At 49.3% G+C, this 17088-nt stretch overlaps 1 pseudogene; it reads right to left on the bottom strand.

The window, feature by feature from the left end:
* Positions 1-5090: 5090 nt before the first annotated feature.
* LOC112898418 lies at positions 5091-5827 on the bottom strand (annotated as a pseudogene).
* Positions 5828-17088: the final 11261 nt, after the last annotated feature.

Raw genomic sequence — 17088 nt, 5'->3', positions numbered from 1 at the left:
GCAGGGCGGCGGCATTGACCTACGTTTGTGCTTTGCAACGTCGGCGCGAGGGTGCAGCGCCAGACTTCACCGCATTGGTCGTCTCCCTCGCACATTTGTGTCACATCCTGATCACAAGAGGTCGAATAAGCTAGAGGTAGGAGTTCGGCTTAACGTGGGACTTGTCGATTTGGTGGAGAGGCAGAGCTTGCTCCATGCCAGGCAAAAGGAAGATGACGGAGCGCGCGATTCTTTTCTTTTTGAGAACTATGACGGAGCAATTTTTCTATAGGAAAACGAAGTGGAGGGGGAGAGCAGCGCACGAGCCTCCTTGCCGTGCTAGGTTCCGTGGGAGCAACAGATGTTGGCTCATCATCATGGACTTTTTTGGCGGAGGTGTTTCTACAGCAGTACAAATAATGGAGATGAGGCAAGCATAGCTGCTACTTACTGTTGTTGTGCTTGACCGAGAGAGAGATGTTACTGGAAGGATGCGGCTGTGAGGGGAGGGAGGAGTTCGTCTGCAATTCTGCTCTGGTCGGCGAGACGGTCATAGCACACACAAATTTTGAGAGGACGTATGAGGGCTAGCTATGTGATAAAACACAGTTTATTAGCTCTTATTTCACTTACAAATTTAATTATCTAACGAGCATTAAATTTCTCTTACAAGTGTTTTAGTACAAGATGTGTATATTTTATTTTATATATATGCACATTTACAAGTGTTGTCTCCTCTGCAAGATAAATGAGCAAACATTTCACTAATTCAGTTGGAATATTTTGCATGTATATATAAGCAGTAAGTGATGTACTACTATTTTGATGATATTGTTAAAATTAATGAGCCCAATTTACATATAAATTTGGAGCCCATTTTAGAGATAATTTAGGTAGATCATAAATCAAGGTATCAGTTGAGGTTTGAGCTATTGATCTAGGAGCATCCGGACCCTGTAGGCATAATTAGAATTGGGAAGAGCACGAATCCACATGTAAAGGTCACATATGACTAGAAGTCCGTTCAAGATGTCATAGGACTGCGCTATATATCTAAACCCTCAATTTTAAGCTATTTTAGGCCACATTCAGAAATCAGTGATTTTAAGATGGTAGAAGGGTCTACCCTACTATTAAGAAGCATCATGAATATAGAGTTTTAACCTGTAGCAACGTACGAGCATACTTGCTAGTGATAATTAAAATGAAATAATCAATCGATACAATCCATTGAGCGCGATTAGAGTCTGTTTGTATACAAAGATACAAAAGGCTAAAGTTTAGTCCAAGAGCTAAATATTAGCTCCTCAGATGAAGGGCTAAAGTTTAGCCTTTTACTTGCATACAAGGGCTAATGTTTAGCCTAGAGGTGTATAAAAGACTCGTTTACCCTTAATTAATATCATCTAACTCCATCTAAGTCTTGGGTGGGGAGGGTAGAGTGAGTTTTTTTTCATCCAGAATTAGCCCCATTTAGCCCATCTTGGAGGGGCTAAAGGGCTAATAGGAGCTAAAGTTTAGTATTCTATTTTAGCCCTTCTATTTGATTTTCTAAGAGCTAAAATAAGATAAAAAGTGGAGGGCTAAAATTTAACCCCAACGAATCAAGAGCCGTACCGCTGAAGGCGAAAGTATTATTTTTATCTATCAGCTTGCCGGGAAGCGGGCCGCGAGCGAGCATGCTGCAAGCAAAGAGCACGCGGGTGGATCTAGGGCGCGTGAATGGGCGGCGAGCAGACTGGAGGAGCGTGAGAGCGGGACGCTAACCCAATAATACAATATTTGGGTTTTCTTTGCTCTTTTTTTTGACTATAAACACTTAAATTTGTTCCATATTTTTCTAATATTTAATCTATCTATGCAAATTAGTCTACAAAGTGAATAAAATATCCAAAGCGAACAAATTATTCAACATAAACAAGCGTATTCATATTACGAGAGAAAGGGCTTGTAGCCTAGTGAGGTCCTGGGTTCAACTTTTGGTAGGATTGAATTTTATAGAATTTAACAGCTTTGTACTTTCAGTGGTAGATAACGCTTCCGTCGACAGCGAGGTGCATGTGGAGACTTCGTCAACCTCAAGAATTTGCTGGTTCAGTTTTCAAAGATGCTCATTGTCGGTGTTTTGAACCGCCGACTAGTGAATTTGTGTTTGTGCATCTGGCTCGGATGGTGTGCAAAGAGGACACAAGGGTTTATACTAGTTCGGGCAGAATGTCCCTACGTCTAGTTCGGGCTACTCATGTTCTTGCACTAGTTTGCAGTAAGGGTTACAAACGGTCAAGAGAGGGAACAGGCTCCCAAGTCTATGGTCGCAAGGTGTTGTGTGTGTGCGTGAGTGTGTGAGAGTTCGGTCACCCTACGGGGGTCCTCCCTTTCCCTTTTATAAACCAAGGGGCAAGGGTCGGATACATGAGAGAGAGAGTAGAAAGAGGAGTGTCATCGGGATCCCACTACTCTCCTTCCCTTTACGTGGGCCCCATGGGCCCTGTAGATGACGCCGAGGGTGTACCTGCGCCGCTCCCTTGCGAGACGTGCGACGTGCGCCTTAACAAGACAGGCGGCGTGGGCCCTCGGCGTGCACGGCGGGCGGCATACGTTCTGACAAGATGGGCGGTGTGAGCCCCTAGCATATTTTGCGGCTTAACCCTCGGTGCGGCAGGCAACGAGGGCTCGCCGTGATGGCCTGTCACCTCCGGAGGTCATGTCGAGGTGTGCCTTCATCTGTTCTCGTGTTAGAAGGCTTGACCTCCGACGTGAGCCTTTACTCCCGCGGGGCCCTAAGGGTCCCATCTCACTGAGACGGACACGGCCACGTCCGTATACTCGGGGTCGGCAAGGCCGAGCTCATGCCCTAGGGTCGAGCGAGGCGGAAAACTCTACCTTAGGGTCGAGCGAGGCAGAGTCCGCGCCCTTGAGGTCGGGCGAGATAGAGCCTACGCCCTCGGGGTCGGGCGAGGCGGCTCATGCATCGCGTTTGGGCCTGAAGCTGGGCCGTCGATGTTCCTTCAGCCGGTGGGCCGTCCTCGGCCGCGTGGCTGCTTGGTTAGGCCGTGTTCACAGTTTAGGGTGCGTTTGGTTCAGCTGTGAGCTGTGAAAAGCTGCTGTGGAAAAGCTGCTGTGAAAAAGGTGCTGTGAGAAAGCTGCTGTGAAAAAGCTGAACGCCGTTTGGTTGAACCTGCTGTGAAACTGTGAATTGATGTAAAATGTCCGTAATGCCCCTGAGACCTTGATATGTTGTTTATATGTGAAATGAGCGTAATGATATAAACTTTGCATTGGCGACATGTTTTTCACGAAATTATATTACATATATAAATAAGTGCATTGTTAATTTTAAAAGAGTTGTCAGCTACATAGCAATGTCATGTTCCCCTTGCATTTTGTATCGAAGCAGCTATCCTATCACGAATTGTGTTCATAGTAACTTCATTCTCTCCCTCCATCTCACGACCATCATCTTGAGTTTGTTCCCCAACATTTGATGCTCCTGGCATATACTCCTCATCTGCGTCACACCTCTCAAACTCCTTATCACGCAACTGACTATCACGAATGAAATTGTGTAGCGCAAAACACACTATAATGATCTCTTTCTGCCGGTCAGCTGAGAAACTCGGCATAGCTTTCAATATGCGCCATTTTTGCTTGAGAACTCCAAATGCTCGCTCAATGACATTGCGGAGAGAGGAGTGTAAAAAGTTGAATAACTCATGCTTTCCTTGCGGTGGACGTCCACAACGATGACGAAATTCTGGTATATGGTACGTAGTCCCCTTAAAAGGTGCAAGGTATCCAGTTCGATTTGGATAACCGGAGTCAACAAGATAGTATTTATCTGAAAATGAAAAATAAGTTAGCATTGTAAAAAATGATGATCAAAGTGTATAAGGGACAATTTACCTTTAGGAGGTACAGGAAATGAAGGAAAGTTTGCCAATGCATGGTTAAAGATCCGTGTATCATGGGCGGAACCCGCCCATCCAGCAACCACAAATGTGAACCTCATATCAAAGTCACATATGGCAAGTACATTTTGTGATGTATATCCATGACGATAAGTGTAGTTAATTACCTCATCTACCAGAACAATAACCGGAATATGTGATCCATCTATTGTACCAATAGCACCCTTGAAATGAGGCCAGAAACGAGGTTCTTTCAACTTCTCATGTTCATTGCTAAATGTTGGATCCTTCAGTGTGATGTTGTGTTTTGCTAATTTAAGTAAATACTTCAATACCTCCTTAAATTTCATATGAACTGTCCATATTGACCGGACAAAATGGTTTTCAGCTTGGGAAAATGACTGAGGCCCTCCAACAATCCATAAGAACATTGCTAATGATTCTATTGATGTAACATTTCTAGAGGATTTCAAACCATATGAAGACACCAATAAATTATGAAGAGCCATAAAAACCTCTGTACTCATCCGAAACATCTTGTAAAAGTATCTTGGACGCTTGAAGCACTTCATGACCCAATCATAACTAGATTCTGGATCTTCTTTTGCTCTATATTCAGCTTTATTAGCATATCGCTCATTGTAAAGATCAGCCAGATTTCCAAGAAGCGCAGCATGTTCAGATAACTCATTTAGTGAAAGAAGAGACTGCTGCCCTTTTCTAGCCAGCTCTTCCATATTCGCATCCATCTACATAAACAAAGTAAATTGTTCAAAAAATGCAAGATAAAAATGGTTCCATGATACATAACAAAAATGGTTCGAACATACATAACAAAACTGGTTCCAAGATAAAAAACAACACTGGTTCCAACATACAAGACAATTGTTCAAACATACAAGAACGTTAGCAAATACATGGTTGCAACACAAGCCAAATTGATCTATGTGGCCTTCTTTATCTCGTGCTCCCTCTGAATCAAATCAAACATTCCTTCATTTGTTTCAAGCGCACCTAAAAACTCTCTAAACTCAGGCTTCATGAGTAATAAGTGAGCTGTGTGCATCAAAGCAGTTTTTTCTTGAATCCCACAATCCTTCACCATTCTCATAACTTCTGCAATAGTTGGAACACGGCTGGATTGGGGAGGAGCCGATGATGCTTCAAGACTTGACCCAATTTTATCAGCTGCACTTTCAATCCTCATGCATGTGTTCTTGTACATCCGGAAAAATGGACTCTTCTCCTCCTTCTCTTCAATCGGACTAGACAATTGTTTGCGCTTCTTTCCTGCTGGTTTTGGTTTCTCAATGGGAGTAATCTCCATTGGTTCCTCATCACTCGAGTTACTTGAAGAAATATCTCCCGGACATGATGCGGAAGCACCGGTGACATGCACCTTCCCAAACAGCAGATGTAAATCATCAAGGTACTTTGGGCCCCGCTTTCGAAACTTGACATGGACACACTTGATACCTCTCTCTGGGTTGTTGCATCGCTGTAAAATAAATTTAGCAAGGTTAGGAACGAAACCTAACAAAGGCAAATAGAATTCCCTTCAAAAAAGAAAACTTAACTCACCGCAAGATGTTCATCCCACCACGTGCTAGAACACTCAACAGTTTGATTCGCATCATCCCATCCAAGCCCAGTGGCAGCATTTTTCAGTTCCATGAACACGGTGTAATCTTTTTTCATGTTGTCCAATTTATTCTTCAATTGTGACCTCACTAGTTTCAACCCGGTTCTTGCAAGAAGTTTATCCTCAAGGTTCTTCCAACCAGTTCTAGTGAAACAACCATTTGGTCTATTCCCAAGAATAAGCTCCTCCTTGCAAATATCAATGAAGTGCTTCAAAGTGGCATTATCCCACACCGCCTTTTCACCCATCACTAATGTGAGGATCGCAATCAACTATTTTTTCATTCACAAGCAATCGATGTATTATTCTAAATGTTAAGATAATAGAAATAACCTAGTAAGGTAGGGTAAAATTGAATCGACCTAGTAAGGTAGTTGAAGAAGAAGTCTGGAATTGTGCAGGGGAGTAGTAACCATACCTTCAGAAGGTCGAACACCTTTTCTGCAATGTACTTTTGCTGAAGATTTGCACCCTTTTGATGCACCTTATCAGGATGGATGCACAATGTCACTTTCCTGCACCAACTATACAGAAACATAAGGCCACAAGAACCTGCACCAAGTATAGCAAGGGACAAGAACAAAAGGCCACAAATGAATTCCCTTTGTTGGATCAATGTTAACTGCAGTCTAACATTTTCTTTGGCTGATACATGTGCTCAAGGTGCAATAACAATGTGCAAACAACAGGCAGGTTGCTTCAAACAGTTGAGCAGAAGAAGGGATCTACAAGTGCACGACGATATGTTTCATAAACACACATTGTACTCAACAAATTGAATCAAGTATGGAAAAGGCATCCAAAAAAAGGAATGTAGCAAGAATTCTTCCTCAACGTATGTGTTGCTTCAGTACACCTCTAGCAGTATGAAACAATGCATGACACGAATAAGACTTCTTTCTTAATTCTTTACGTTACTTCAGTAGAATCTTGCCAAATAGCAAGAAGTCTATTTCTAGGAATCAATAATGCACTGCAACAAGATCAAGAGCATCCCACAAAACCGAATTTATATAGCAAATAGTACCTAGCTCCTTCAGAATCATGTTTCAATTGCAACAGCACCTCCATCAACACAACATAAAGACATCATCTCAATTTTCAACGGAGCAAAACGCATCAAATCCATATTCACAAAACACACCACATAAATGTACTATACTACTTACATTTTGTGGAAAATGTACTATACTACTTACACCACATCAAGTGGAACGAAGTGGAACACCGGATGCCTTTTCTTCACATGAGTTTGGTTGTACTAGTTCACCAACCCCTTATTTTTGAGAGATACTATACATACTGCTAATTTCACTAATAAGACACCTGATGCATGGCATCAAACCAACTACCAAAGCACAGCTTTCTGGACATCTCTCACACTAATTAAATTAAAGGTTTATGTCAGTATCAAAACATGGTATTTTATTTGCTCCCCAAGTTCCAAACAATACAGGACAGTAAGCAACCAGCTAACTTGGTTGCTTGTGTTAAATTGTGAGCATCGAAGATACCTGAGGGTGAGGGCCGCCGGGGGTCGGGGGGCGGGGGCGCGGGCGCCGGGGGCGCGGCCACCGGAGGCGCGGGCGCGGGCGCGGGCGCCGGGGTTCGGGGGCGCGGGCATCGGGGGGCCGGGGGCGCGGGGTCGCGGCCGCCGGGGGCGCGGGTGCCGGCGCCGGGGGTTCGGGGGCGCGGCCGCCGGGGGTGCAGGGGCGCGGCCGCCGGGGGAGCAGCGAACCCTAGCGATGCAGGATTGGGGGAAGCGAGAGGAGAATGAAGGAAAAGGAATCGAACCGGTACCTGTGTAACGGATGGCAGGCAGGTAATTTCTTGCATCATTGCACTGCGAACGCCGTGAAAGCTGCCCTCGACCGGCTGTGGGAGCTGCGTTACGAGAAGCTACCGCGTTACGAAAAGCAGAGGTGCGTTACGCTCCGTTTGGTTCGGCTTCCACGTTGCGAACGCAAACGCACCCGTGAGACGCTGAACCAAACACCCCCTTAGGAGGACTAATCCGTGATTAGTCCCTAAAGACCATACTTTGGTCAATCCATGATGTTCGTCCTCGTCAGTAACCCCCAAGCCCCTGCGTGGCTTTTGAAAATCGTGCGGGGGCTTCATTTTACCCGGGCGTCGTCTCCTGCGCTGGGCCGAATGTGTTCCCATCCTCGCATCCGGGTTGACGTGGTTTGGGTGTGTTCTCTTCCTACCCGGCGCGCACTGTGTAGCCCCTGAGCCTCGGGGTGAATCAGAGATTCGCGTAGAGGGTTCCGCTGGTTGCTTGCCCTCGCATCCTGATTGACGTGACCGATGAGAGGTCTCCCTCCGCTTGACTCACATGGGTGCGTGCGAGCGCACCCAGTAGATGTAGCCCCCAAGCCTCGGGGCGAATCTCTAATTTATGTAGAGGGTTTGCTAGCGTGTTCGAAGGGTACTCCTTGGTAATGCCTTGGTCCAAGTGCCCCTTCATCAGGTCTTGTTTCTATTGACCGTGGCCGGCAGCAGCCTTTGCAAGTGTCGGGTCGTCTAGCACGGGTTCTCCAGCTGTGCCCGTCCTTGCATGCTTCGGGGCTTGCGCGATGCCCGCCGCCTGCTCCTATCTTAGCCAACGCCTACCCACCCCGTCTTATCCCGTGCTGTCCCGTCAAGCTTGCAGTCGTTGATGGGAATCGGGGCAGGTAAGCTTTTTTAATGCTGGTTGTTGGGTTTTGGCCCGTCCAGCCCTGCGGCGATGCCCTGCCCCAGTGCGGCTATAAATAGAATTGCTGGGCTTCTGGTTGTTTCACCAAGACCAAACAGCAAAGCCTCCAACATTGCATGGTAGAACTAGGCCTCCTAGAGCCTGGGCTTGGCTCGTTCGAGCTGGATCCCGATCCTTCATTGGTTGCTGTTAGTGGATTGACTGCTAGTGGAGGAGCGTGATGAAGGAGAACTAGAGCATCTAGATCCTCGGCTTCACCTTCGTGAGATGGTTGCCTTGGTTCACTGGCTGGTTCCTCGTGAGGGCAGAGGTGGATTTGTCGATCTTCATGAAATTGTTTGGTAGGTGGCGGCTCGCCCGTATCTCCCTACTTCCTTCCAGTAGGGAGGCGGAGGCAAGCCTTGCCGCACCTGCCTTGATTTTGTGCGAGAACGCCGGTTCCGCCTGTTGCCATACGGCCTCACCGGGGTTCCCTCTTTCTTATCCTCCCCACTGCCGTTGCCGGGGTTACCTCACGGTGGCAGAGGCATACGTCGAGGAGGCACGAGATGTACGCGTCGAGTCCCATGTACAGCTCCTGCTTTTTAGACAGCCTCATTGTTAGGGGATGGACTACGACGCAATCGTCCGTTTTATCCCTAGCTCCTGCTAAAGCAGACCTCGGGAAACTCTCAGCGCTACCCGGCGTGGTAGCGCCTAAGTTGTTTCTACTTGTGCATGACCCATGGCCAGCCACTCCTTCCGTCCAAAGAGTAGGTCATTTTGGCAAATCTAGGTTATGTCTTTTGTTATGCGCCTAGAGCGCACTACGTAATCGTATCCCTTGGTAACTTTGGAATAAAAGGAGGGTTTTTTCTGTGCTTGATTTTGACGCCCCGCAGCAGCCCCCGAGTCCGTAGGAGGGTTGGGCGCTGTCCTGGGGGTTCCTATGTACGGGAAGGACCCGAAAGGCATAGAGGACTCCCCCTCTCTCTTTCAGCTCTCGTCTCTGAAAGTATGCCTAGAGGGGGGTGAATAGGCGATCTTCGCTTAAAACCTGCACACAAAAACTCAGTCCGAGGCTGCCTGGCGGACTGTCCGCTGGGAGTGTCCGCTGGGCAGTTCCAACGTCCGCTGGGAGGTCTCGGGAATGGAATGCAATCTTTTGAAAGATAAAACTTGTATACCAAAATCTACTTGAATAGAAAGACTCTAATACAAGTGAGGAACACTAAATGCGGAAGCAATCTAGCTCAAAGTAAGTACACAAGTAGATCGGGCAAGAATGCTAGACGTTGGTAAGTATAACAAAAACACAAGAATGAAGTAAGGTAATCGAGCACAAGAGACACAAGATTTTCACCCGAGGTTCAAATCCACTCAAGGATTCTACGTCCCCGTTGAGGAGTCCACAAAGGACCGGGTTCCTCTCAACCCTTTCCTCTCTCAAGCAACCACAAAGGTCAAACTTGAGCTCTTTACTAGCCACGAGGGGTAATACAAACTTCTCAATCCAACCACACCACGAGTTGGTTGTTCTTGAGCACCTCTAACTGTCTAGGAGCCAAGCTCCAAGAGTAATAAATGTGAAAAGCGATGGAGAGTGCCAAGAGATGCCCAAGAAAGGTGAATCTGTTGGGAAGAACTCGAATCTTGCTTGAATCTTGCTCAAACCCAACCCTAGACCAAGGATTTGGAGTGGAGAAGCTAGGGTTTCACTTTGGGGAGCTTTGGAGTGCTTAGAATGTGCTTGAGACTTGGTTTAACTGGTTAGGTAAGAGTATTTTTCGTTTGGGGGTCGTGGGGTATATATATTGCCTCACTGGAAACTAGCCGTTAGGCTGATTTCCAGTGACCTGGCGGACTGTCCGCCAGGAGCCCTCAGAAATTGCATAGAATCTTTCAAGGCTTACACTCCGGATTTTATTTATTGGTGATCTTCCACACACTTTTCACATCCCCCTTGATAGTACGGTATACCTAAACTCAAGAAAACATAAAACAAAGAATTTTCTCCGCTTGCAACGCTTTTCTTGATCCGGTACCGTTCTTCAAATTTGAATAATCGTCGAGATTCACTACTTTTCTTTTCTCCTTTTTGGTTTCTTTGATCCCTGCTCATTATACTCAATTGAAATATTAGATACTCATTTAGTTTGTTATTAATCACCAAAATAGGTCATTAGGCCTAAATGCACTTTCAGTCTCCACTTCGTATGCGACCACGTATTTGTTCTCCTTGCGAGTTCGACCCCCAAGCTCCCGCACATTAGCGGGAGTCTGGTTGGGAAGCTGTCTCGTCTCGCAGCAGTTTCCCTTCAAGCGTCTCTTTTGATGAGGAGGAAGGGCTGAGCCGTGCCACGTTTTTCCTCGTTGGTCAAAACATGGAGCTCAATGAGCTGATAACAGGCTGATCCGAGTGGGGTCCCTATTCCCGTTCATGGGGACCCGGCATGGGTCAGCTGGTGACCGACTCTAGATTCTCGACGGGTGATCCGTATAGTTATCAGGTCCGTTCGACTGGTCCTGATGACCCGTTTCCCTTTCTTCGAAGAAAAACCACGGATCATGCTTTTGTCAAGACTCGGATGCGAGTAGAAATGCCCATGGTGCGCGCGCACCCAGGTGCCGGCTGCTAGTGGGCCCATCCATCTCCGTCCCTCACTCTAGTGGTGCCTTAGGGCGTTTGTGAACGCATCGGCGGGCCAACCTTCGAACCCTCAGACCTTAATGGGCTATCATGGCATTTTCAGCCCGTATCCCTTCTTACCTGTGGGGGATTTTGGGCCCCCTTTCCTCCGGGCGTGTTCCCCAAGGGGTCGGGCCTGGGCATGGCGTGCGCACTCCTCCCGATGGGATGGGGCGAAGCGACGTGGCGGACGCGGTTATTACGACAGTCATAGGAGTCGAAGCGACATTTCATCTTCCATCCCCCTACCTATAGCCGGGGCTCTCGGCCCCTCCATCATCACCGCCCCAATCTCGTCTTTCTGCCTTCTTCACTTCCCCACTATAGGAGCCCGAGCCGTTCCCCATCTGCGCCCCTACCCCCATGAGAGCTCCTGATCCCTTTTCACCGCCTAGAAATGGCGTCGTGGTACCGCTCGGATGTGCGCCAGGCATGTCTGGGGGGTCTCGTCAAGCGCGGGCTTCTCTGCCCGCAATCCGCTATAGGGGAGTGGCTCTTACCTGGCCGTGAGGAGGTGCCGGCGCCGTGTGATGGCTACGTTGTCACCTTCATGCACTTCAACAAGCGCGGGTTTGGAGTGCCCCTCATCCCTTCTTCTGGGGGCTCCTCCATCACTACCAGATTGAGCTGCAACACCTCAACCCGAACGGGATCCAGCAAATCGTGGCCTTCATTGCGTTGTGCGAGGGGTTCTTGGGGATCGTACCTCACTTCAAGCTTTGGAGGTACTTCTTCGCTGTCTCCTTGGTCAAGAAGAGGGACGGATCAACAGCCCTGATAGGCTTCATCGTAATCCATCTCCGCAAACCTCAGGACCACGAGTACATGTCCATCACCACCACGAAGTCCAACAAAGGATGGCATTCGCAGTGGTTCTACTTCAAGAACTATGACACCGCCTGCCTTCCACTCTTCACCGGCTATACGATTATGGTGGCTCCGCCGGTGTGGTCATGGTGACCTGTGGACAAGGAGAAGAAGAGGCTCGCCCTGCTCCTAGGCACCATAATGTACCTGAAGGGCAACAGCCTCGGCAGCGCTGGTGTCATCAGAACTTACCACTCTAGGCGGGTGGCGACGCTGATGGCGCGTGCGCTTCCGCTATACGGGATGGTGTCGGGTGTGTGGCTTGAGGGCACGGTGCTTGCCCAGGGTTTGCTCCGAGATTCGGAGATCTAGCTACACATCCGGGAGGCGCTGGATGATCCCGATGCAGTCTTCCCGGTCGAGGGGCATCCGGCAATGCGGCCTGACACCGGCTTCACTGATCTAGTGAGTACTTCCCGACCTCCTCGTCGCGTCTCGCTCCTTTCTCGATTCTTACTTCCAACTTCGTGGGTCGGCATTTGTAGGGACAATTCAGCCCCTTCTGCAATTCTCGCATGCCGCTGCCGGAGGACGAAGCTGCATCAGTAGTGAACCGTGCTACCGATAAGGTGCACAAGAAGAAGAAGGACACGGAGAAGGCGAAGAAGGAAGTGCGGGAGCGTGCAAAGCTGCAGCGTGGGAAGCGCCGGCAGGGATCGAATAAGGAACTGGTGGAGGATGATGTTGATGACGAAGACATCAACGAGGAGGAGGAGGAGGATGACATCCCCTAGGATGAGTTGGCATGTGATGATGAGGGGTCGTCCTCGCAACTGTCGATGTTAGCGCAGGTTCCCCCCAGCCCTACGCCCACCCTGACAAAGTAGGGGGAGGATGTGTGCACGGAGGCGATGGACGTGGGTCGCGACACCTCATTGGGGGCTCCCATGCAGGCGGGAGGGTCCCAAATGGTAGCGTGCTGAAGATGCAGAGCTAAGGTTCGGCACCGACCCCGAAGCGCCCTCGCATGGTGGCATCTCGGTAAGTCAACAATCACTTTGTCCTTTCATGGTTGGGAATTCTCTACCAATGGCTCGCTAACTGCCCTTGGGCCTTTACTGTAGCATTGGAGGCTAAGCGGGTCCCTTAGCGGTAGCGCCACGGAAGGTCCTCGCGCTCCGGAGGGTGCCTTCGGGGACGGCCGATGTCACGCCTAGGGAGAGTGCGGGAAGCGCAAAGGTTACCGTAGCGCCAACGGAGCCGGCGTCGCAGTCGACGGTTGCAGAGCCAGTGCAGGGGGACGCGCCTGCGGAGAAGATGTTGCCGACGGTGGTGCCCATCGAGGAGGGATCGGAAAGAAGTGTACCTGATTCGCTCCCAGAGGCTGAGGTGTAAGAGGCGCTGCTGCCACAGCAGGCCGACATATCTGCGGCGGGGCGGACGGACAAAGACATGGCACAAGAGGAGCCGCTGTTGACGTCGGACGCGGCGAACCTAGACGAAGAGCCGGTGCAGGAGGAAACTCCGTCACGTGAGGTCGTGGCGGTCATCCAGGAGGAGGCTTTATCCGCCGATGGTGAGGCAGCCACGGCTGCCATGGTGGTGACGGTGCCGTAGGAGGTGCCCACCACTTTGGCGTTGGTGGGAGCGGGTGATACCGACCGCGATGGGAGGTCCTCGCCATCCTTGGCTCAGGCGAGTGGCGATCTGCCCGAGCGGGGAGATGCCCGCCATGAAGCGGACTCACCAGATCCCATCACGGTGATCCTCACCTTTGGTAACGAGATGGAGGATACGAAGTGGAGGAGCGTCTCCAATGCGTGGTCCAGCGCGCTAGGTGCGCTGTGCAAGGTTGCCACCCCGACGTGTCAGGTACGACGTATCAGCATCTCCGATTCTCACCTTTGTCTCGGGCATTCTTGAATTGTTCCCTTTTCGTTAGTACCTTATAAATCGTAGCTAGGGCCGTCGTGCTGAGGAGGCGCTATAGCGCAAAGAGTTGGCCGAGCAGCTCATCACCGCTTGCCTGGAAGTGGTTGATGCTCGAGCCAAGGTGGTCACAGACGACATGGCGCTCGAGCGGCTGCAAGAGGAGTGAGACCAGTTGGTTTGTACCGTGGTGGGGCTCCACAGTTAAACTTGAAGCAACCGGCCAAGAGCGCGACGCTGCCGTGCGTTTGTTCGAGGAGATGGAGGAGCAGGCGCGATCGGTCCAAGGGAGTCTTGAGAGTAAGATCTTTCTCCTGCTCCCTTCAATTTGTTGGATTTTTTAGGCACAGCGCGTTTGATCCTCCTCCTTGCCAGATATCCAGCATCAAGTGGCCTTCCTTCAGCAAGAGCTCACCGTCGAGGTGGGCCTAAAGCTCCAAGCTGAGGCTGTGGCGGCTGACCTCGCCGCGAAGGTTGGTTCTGGACGAGCGGTGATCGTCCACCTGAATATCAAGGAGCGCAAGCTTCGCGACCAAGTGGATGGTAAGATTTCTCCTGCATTCACCGCCCTTTTTGAGTTTTTCGGCAGGCTCTTTGACGTTGTTAATTTGTGTCTAGATAGCCCTCGACGAGAAGCTTGGACAGGAGGTGGTGGCACGCCGATGCCTGGAGAGGGAGCTCGACGAGGCGAAGAGCACCCTCCTCAAGGAATCTGACAACCATGACACCCTGCGGCTTGCCATTGGGTTGGTTTTGGATGACCTTGGGATGACGTCAGAGCTGAGGATAAGCTTGATCACGACCCAGGTCATTAGCGTCACGGGCCGGGTGTGCGGAATGGCGACACAAGCACTACACCTTGGCGGGCAGCGGTCATTTGCGATCGCGCGCTCTCGTTATGAGAACATCGATCTACAAGCGATGAGCCAAGGCTTCACGCCTGGCTATGATGACGCCAAGCAGGACCAGATTGAGGAAGAGGTGCCCCCCCACCCCCCCCCCCCCCCCCGCGCAGGTCTTCGCTGCAAGCATGGAGGAGGAAGTAGTTTCCAAGGAGTACTTAGGCGAGCTTAGATGATGAACTGGGCCTTGGTGCCCAAAGACATGTGTATAAGCGAACTTTTAAGCTTTTGCTTTCGGCTAAGGAGGCCTTTGGCGAGGAAGGTTAGGGATGCCTGACTGCTCCTAGCATTGAGGCGATAGAAATGAGATGCGAACTGAAGGACTCTGATCACACTGGTGAGCAAGGGCTCCATAGCCACTAGGGTGTGGGTTTCCTGCAGTCCGACCAACTTTACTCAGAGCGCGCTCTTTCGTAGCTTTTTTTTATCTCACCTTAATCATAGAAAAGGGTTGGGCACAAAAGAGTTTCAAGTAAGTACGGCCTTAGCAGCCCCCGAGTGAGGCCCGACCCCCTGCTGTGGCTAGGGTCGGGCGTCACTAAAGAGTGGGCAGAAAAGAGGGTTTTTGCACCAGAACTAGTTAATCAATCGTGGATATACACATAGCTTGGAAAGACTAAGGGTAAAAGTGACATAGTTATTCGATGTTCCAAGCGTTGGTGAAGACTTCACCGTCGGCGGTCTGCAGCTTGTAGGTGCCTGGCCGAAGCACCTTGGCGATTATGAATGGCCCCTCCCAAGGCGGGAAGAGCTTGTGGCAATCCTTATTACTATGGACGAGGCATAACACTAGGTCGCGGACATTGAACGCCCGACCCCGCAACCCATCGGCCGTGATATCATCGCAATGCTTGCTGGTATTTGGCTGATCGGAGTAGGGCGATGTCGCGTGCTTCGTTGAGCTGGTCCATTGCATCTTCAAGGGATGCTTCGGACCCTTGTTCGTCGTACACCCTAACTCTCAGCGCTCCATAGTCTAGGTCGGTCGGGAGGACCACCTCGGAACCGTAGATCATGAAGAAAGGGGTGAAGTCGGTCGCTCAGCTATGAGTCATCCTGAGGCTCCAGAGAACTGCGGGAAGCTCGGCAACCTATCACCCGGCGAACTTCTTCAATCAATTGAAGATCCTGGGCTTGAGGCCCTGCAAGATCATGCCGTTCGCGCGTTTGACCTACCCGTTCGTACGGGGGGTGCACCACGGTAGCCTAGTTGATGCAGATGTGGTAATTGTCGTAGAATTTGAGGAATTTCTTTCCTATAAATTGTGTACGATTATCCGTGATGAAGGAGTTCGGGACTCTAAATCAGTGGATGATGTCGGGGAAAAATTCCACGGCTTACTTGGATCCGATCGTCGCGATCGGCCAAGCCTCAATCCACTTCGTAACATGTCAACGGTGACAAGCAGATGGTGACAAGCAGATGCGTGTAGCCCCTGGGTGCTTTCTTGAGGGGCCCGACCAGATTGAGCCCCCAGACCGCAAGCGGCCACGTGATGGGGATCGTTTGGAGTGCTTGCACCGGTAGGTGGGTTTGCCGAGTGTAGTATTGACACCCTTCGCAAGTGCGCACGATCCGCTCGGCGTCCGCCACCGTGGTCAGCTAGTAGAAGCCTTGTCGGAACGCATTTCCGACAAAGGTCCTGGCAGCGCCAGGGTGTCCACCGACCCCACCATGGATATCCTTCAGCAGTTATTTTCCCTTGTTGTCACACCCGGTTTTGGAAAGGAACCGAATGCCTCTTATATGTGCGCCAGGATCAAGTTCACACACATACGATAGACGATACAAGTGTATATCCGAAACAATATCATAACGAAAGAGAGTATTAAGATACTTTATTACATGACTGAAAGTCTTAATCTTAAGCAAACAATTAAATGTTTGTAACTAGCAGCGGAACTTCAACTTCACAGCCAGATGACATGGTTTTAATAAAGCAAGTGTGAGTACACTCCGGACAATTATCTTCAAAATTATATGATATTGGTTTTAACCTCAAAATCTTCAAAAACTCCGGACAATTATCTTGTTTTGAGCATCATTGGTTTTAATAAAGAAAGTGTGAGTACACATATGGTTGGTACTCAGCAAGTGGAGTAAATTATATGACATGGAAGGCCAAATTCAAGGAAAAGCTGATATGGTTTGACTGTGACAAGCATTTCTAGTTGGCCAAGTTTTATTTAGCAAGCATTAACTAAGTGTAAGTATATACCAATCCTTAAATAAATAAAAGAGATAAGTAACAATAATATAAATAAAGAACATCAATTTAGATCATCTTCAAGTTCAATTATCATGTGAGGGTCCAAACCGCTCTTAACTGTGAGCACGGCGGATATATCAGTTTTCACTCTGCAGAGGTTGTACACTCTACCCACAACTTGTGTTTCCTTTGATGCCTTGGTTTGCAAGGCCCTTAAACACTTCCAAGGTGAGTGGCAGGGATTCACAACGAGGCCTTTATAAAGATTTCCTAACTAATGACAATCCGCTAAGGTTTCAAGTCAAAGCGGTTATAACTCTCCCTAATGAGGTAGACGCCTTA

This window comes from Panicum hallii, chromosome 6 (genome assembly GCF_002211085.1).
Source record: "Panicum hallii strain FIL2 chromosome 6, PHallii_v3.1, whole genome shotgun sequence".
Taxonomy (NCBI): domain Eukaryota; kingdom Viridiplantae; phylum Streptophyta; class Magnoliopsida; order Poales; family Poaceae; genus Panicum; species Panicum hallii.
This window is presented reverse-complemented; position numbering and strand designations above follow the sequence as displayed.